This window comes from Mauremys mutica, chromosome 1 (assembly GCF_020497125.1).
Source record: "Mauremys mutica isolate MM-2020 ecotype Southern chromosome 1, ASM2049712v1, whole genome shotgun sequence".
Classification (NCBI taxonomy): domain Eukaryota; kingdom Metazoa; phylum Chordata; order Testudines; family Geoemydidae; genus Mauremys; species Mauremys mutica.
The window spans coordinates 142361728-142367230 of NC_059072.1; the positions used below are offsets into that span (position 1 = coordinate 142361728).

The window sequence follows — 5503 nt, forward strand, 5'->3', positions numbered from 1 at the left end:
TGGGTAGCCTGCTTGCTCCCCAGAATCAATAATGAGCAAGTGGGGTGATCTGGGGTGCAGCTCAAACATCCAGCTGGGCTGGCCAGGGGCAGACATCAGGCCTGCAAGGGAAAGGTGGGTGTGGCAGTGACTTCACAAAGGCCTTTGGCAGGAACTCAGCCTATTGGGCAAAGATGATGAGGCACCTGTGACCTCACAGAGCTCCCTTGACAACAGCCAGGCAGGACAGGGATGTGGGGCAGGGGGAACCTTGGAGAGCCCTGTAGCCTTGCTGCGGTAAGCCTCCATCTCGCGGTCTCTCATTGAGGACCAAGGGACATTGGTGTGCAAGAGATTCAGTGGATGTGTTTGTCATTCCCGTGTGGATTTTTTTCAAAGACATTGTCATCTGGGTAGAAGGTAAGAAAAAATATAGGCTCTAGATATAGATAGAAGATAGGGGATTCTATCCTAGCAGATTCAAAGGCATCACCACCCTCCTAGTGAAAGGTATCACCACCCTCCTAATGTCCAAGCCTTCCACACTGCAACTTGAGATCATTGCTCCTTGTTCTGTCATCTGCCAGCTCTAAGATTTCATGAGAATCAATCTTTCATTAGGAAAATAATTCAAAAATGCAAATACAAAAAACTTGGATGAAATCAACCCATCCTGATCTTTAGTGTCTGGGAGTGTAGGCCTTGGGGGCCAGACTGAGACCCTCATGGGCTAGTAATACCCAGGAAGCCAGTAAAATAATTCCAGTTCTCTTAGCATCCAAGCCTCCCTAATCCAAGGAACACCTGAGGGCTGCGGGAGACAGAGGGGTGCTGAGAAGGTCTAACTCATGATTGCCAACCCAGAGATGTGTTATTGGCTTTGGATGAGGGACAAGGAGCAAATCCGTCAGTCACTACAACAGGTCACACTCGGAGCCAGGGAGACTGGGAATCGAGTCCTGCTGGCACTTCCCAGCTCTGGCTTTCTGGAGGAGGAGGAAGACACCAGCTCCCCTAGCTGACCCTGAGGCACCTTCTGGGCCCAAATGGAGGTGGTCCCCGGTACAGTTATGGAGTGTCCCAGGAGTGTTCCGCTAGTGGCATTGTATTGTTTTCACAGCCAGTTTCGATCTCTGGTTTCTACCCCTTGCCCTGCTGGCAGAGCATTGTGCGGCACCCGTTGCAGGCCACCTGGGTGCAGGAGATCGAGGAGGGTGAAGGGAGGAGCAACCCTGAGCATCTGCCATCCAGCTCCATCCGATCTAGACCAAGTAAGTGGAGTTCTCCAGAGCCATCCCCAATGTGGTGGGAATTTCCCACCACTAGGACTCCCAGCCCATCCCTTGTCAGGGTTTGTTCTCCAGGTTGAGGGTTCCTGTGCCCTGGGGTGGGATGTGTCGGGAGGAGAAATTGCCTCAGCAGAGCGGAGGTGGGAGGGGAATAGGCAGGCTCGTTAATGAGAGGCTGCTTTGAAGGCAGACTCATGGCTTGTCATGGGATCTCACCCCCACTTTGAGCTTGTGGGTTCAAAGATGGGGACCCGCATGTATTCTGCCACCATGTCCTAGGTCTCACCCCCACTTTGAGCTTGTGGGTTCAAAGATGGGGACCTGACTTGGTTTCCCTCTAAACTAAAATCCTAGTTTAGATCTAGTAAGCTGCCACCACTCAATTAGGAAATGTGAATTGAGACACAGTCCTTCCCCAAAATCCTAGGGGATTCCAAGAGCCCCAAATCCATGGAGTTCTTACACCCAGGAGAAACAAACCATTCCCCCTGCTTCCTCCCCCCTCCCTTTTCCTAGGAGAGAGATACCTGGATCCAACTACAGAGGGATACCTCCCCCTCCCCTTTCCCTGAGAATCCACCCAAGGAAAGACAAACAAGTCCTTAATAGAAAAGAATTTATTAAGAGAACAAAAAGAAAATACAGAATCTCTATGAGCCCAAGCTGGACACTCATAGGGTATAACCTTATCAATCTTTGGAGAGAATCCCCTCTCCCCCTTTTCTCAGTAAAAGCAATATCAGCAAACAGGAATAAAGCATTTCCTTTAGCAAACACACAATTGCAAATGTAGAAATCAAATCATAAGACTAATTCGCCTTTCTAATTAATACTCACTATTAATTAGTAGAAACTACTCCAGGAGAACTTGGAGACATGACTGTCCTCTGTTAGATCCAAAAACAGTTCTCTCACAGACAAAGGCTTCCCTCCACAGAGATTTGAAAAAATCTTATCTCTGATTGGTCCTCTGGTCAGGTGGTCACCAGGTACTACATGTTAACCCTTTACAGGTAAAACAGACCTTAACCCTTAACTATCTGTTTATTTATGACATGGCTGCTCCCCACTCAGTTCCAGGATGGAGCGAATAAGGCGGATGCTCAGGAGGAAGGCCGGGCAGGTGGCTCCAGAGCCAGCAGTAAACATCAGCGAGCCTTCCCAGGAGGAGAGCGGCTCCTCTGCCCCCACGGGCAGGGAAGAGGCTTGTGGCCAGGGGAAAGAGAGGAGCTGCGTCACATGCTGGAGGAGGAGGAAGACACCAGCTCCCCTAGCTGACCCTGAGGCACCTTCTGGGCCGAAATGGAGGTGGCCCCGGGTTCAGCTATGGAGGAGAGAGCCAGGAGAGGCAGGAGCCGCCCGCCAGTACCACCCTGGCCACCAAGGAGCCTCGTGCCAGCCCAGAGCAGGAGTTGAGCGACTGCGCGACAAACACCAGCAGCTCTTCATACTCCTGCGGGGCCAGCAGCTCCTTCGTGGGGTCTGGCAGCCCTGAGTTTAAAGGCTCCCTCTTTGGAGGTCAGGGGAGACCCAGGGGAAAGGGAGGAGGACTGGGGCGGTGGTGGACTGGGAACACCCTGTGCCCATCGGCTCGCCAAGGCACTGGGACTGATCCATGTGAGCCCCACTAACACCAGTGGGGGTGGCATAGCCACGCCCCATGGCAGGGGATGCTGGGCAGAGTCGGGGAGCTCCAGCCTCCCCTGATCATGTTGTGGGGGAGGGGGCTGACTGCCATGGGGCCCTGAGGCTGATGGGGCTGAGGGCCTCTCTGGGAGGGGCAGGGTGGGGCACTCGCTGCCATGGGGCTCCTTACAGAGAAAGGGGAAACATGGAGCCTTCTCTGCCCACTGCATCCCCCCAGCAGCAGAAGGGATTAAACATTCTCCTTCCCTCTCTGGTGCAGACACCCCCAGTGCCCAGGTGTCGTGGGCTCAGGAGGAGGAAGAGGAGGAGTACATTGAGGAGGAGGAGGAGCAGGATTTGTCCCCTGAGGAAGATACCATCATGGTCATCCAGCAGCACCTCCAGGGCAGAGCTGAGGTACAAAAATCCCCCAGCTGCACTGCCACCAAGTCTGTCCTGCTCCTTGTTCCATCCCCACCCAGGCAGGGGGTCTTGTACCAGAGAATCCCTCACCCCCAATGGGGGGACACATCTCCTCTGTTATCTGGCACCCCAAAGTGGAGACATTTGTCCCACACAGGCCAAGGTCCCCGCAGACACTGTCCAAGTTACAACCCCTGTCTGTGCAGGGTGACACTGGTTTCGGGAAGGGGGCGGCTTTCCCTGTCCAACCCCATGGAGGTCCTGAGCCCTGGAGCTGGTTTGGGTCTGGGGTCCAGGGCATGTGCCTTGATCCTGACGTGCTGTTCATGGGTCAGGGGTTCAGAGGGGATTGCGTTACTCCTCCGTGGATGATCCCAGCCTTCCCTCCTCTCCTCATTCTCTGATCTCCTGCCTGGACTCTCCCGGAGATCCTACCTCTCACCCATTGCAGTTTGGCTGGTCCATACTCTGCTGGGTACCAGGCCCTGCACAGAGAACTGCCAAGAGCAAGGATTGACGAGGCAGCAGGCATCTGGCCATGAACTCTTGCTAAGTGTCCCTGGAGTGATGTGAATGGGAGAGACCAGGATGTGCCTTTTGAGTCTTGCCAGGGCTCCTGGAGAACCCTCCTAATTGTCCCCTGACTGGTGTAGCCCCATGTCCCATAACTGACAGGTGATCCCTCTTCTTGCAGGCTCTGCACAACTGCTATTCACGGAGCCTGGACACCATCCTCAGGGGCCAGCTGACAGAGACGCCCACCATGGAGAAGCTGCAGCACCTCCTGGAGGTGAGTAGAATGGGACGGTCTGGGGTGGAATTGCCCCTGAACCCTGTGGGAGGGCAGCAAAGGTTCCGTTGTGTCCTCCCAGCTTGGACCCAGCCGGCCACAGGTTCCCAGAGCTGCCAGTGCAGGGGGAAGGAGCTGGGACTGTCAGCCAGAGCTCTCCACGGTTGCATTAAGCACTAACAGTGAGCACCAGGCCTGGCGGGGGCCTGTGAGACTGAAACCTCTGTGAGATACAGGACATGAGCCTCAGAGAAAAGTCACTGGCTCCTGTGTAGGGAGACCTTGAGATACAGGAGGAGCCTCAGGGAATCAGCTCTTCTGTCCTAGGGACACTGCAGTTCCCGGAGGGATTGTCCTCACGGCCGTTCAATCCATCCTAGCAAGGCCTTTGCAGTTGGGGTCTGGGGTCCAGGGCATGTGCCTTGATCCTGACGTGCTGTTCATGGATCAGGGGTTCAGAGCAAATAGACCAGCCCCACGACTGACCATTGTCCCAGCCTGGAGAGACAAGGAGCTTGTGCCCAGCAATATGTGGGCAGTGTCACGAACCCCTTTTCAAGCTCTGCGATCAGGGCTCGGCTACTCCACCCTGAGCACAAAGTCTCAGCCCCTTGGGGAGGGGGAGAAGCTCGTTTGTAGAGCATGTACGCCTGCCCGCTGACTCTCCCCTGCCTCCTTCTCCCGCAGCACATCCATCTCTCTCTCCAGTCAAAAAACACCCAGGAGAGAGCCAGGGCCGTACAGACCAGAGCAGCCCTGCTCCAGTTTGCCACCTCCCTGCCTGGATTTGACGTGACATCTGACCCCAGCGTCCTGCAGAGTCAAGTTCCTCATCCCCTGGCTAATTGGTTCCCCCGGGTCCGTAAGGGACTGCGTTCCATAGGCCGCTGGCTGGCAGGGTCATGCCTGGCCTCAGGGCCCTTGTTATTCTGGAGCAGCGAGGCAGCGACTGCTCAGCGAGAGCCCTTGCCCTGCTCCCTTTGCACTGAGCTCCCTTGCGGGCAGAGAGGAGAGGGCTTTCACTCCTCTCCCCCAGCACCTCCTACAGAGGGGTGAGAGCAGAGCACAGGTCCAGGGGTGCTGGGGAGCTGAAGGGAGAATGTTGATGGATTCCCCTCTCCTCCTCCTTCCACCAGACCTCCTCCGCCTTCTCCAAGGCAGGCGAATTTGTGCTGCAGCTGGGTCTCTACATATCCCACCCAGCCAGTGACATCAGTCGACAAGCCAGGGGTGGGATATATTGGCTGCAGAAGCTCCTGCTCCAGAAGAGGGGTAAGAAACCCAGCTGGGCAATGGGACCCCATGGAAACGAGCCTCTGGGAGACTAGCTCCAGCTGGCCATTGGGACGCCTCTAGAACTAAGGCCACTCTGCTTAGATCCGCTGTAGCAGGGAAG

At 55.4% G+C, this 5503-nt stretch overlaps 1 long non-coding RNA gene across 1 annotated transcript; it reads left to right on the top strand.

Annotated features, from left to right (window-relative positions):
* Positions 1–260: 260 nt before the first annotated feature.
* Positions 261–2758, top strand: LOC123355912. Its single transcript, XR_006575232.1, has 3 exons — positions 261–399; positions 1100–1250; positions 2343–2758. It is a non-coding gene; the product is annotated as an uncharacterized LOC123355912 (long non-coding RNA).
* The last annotated feature ends 2745 nt before the right edge of the window (positions 2759–5503 follow it).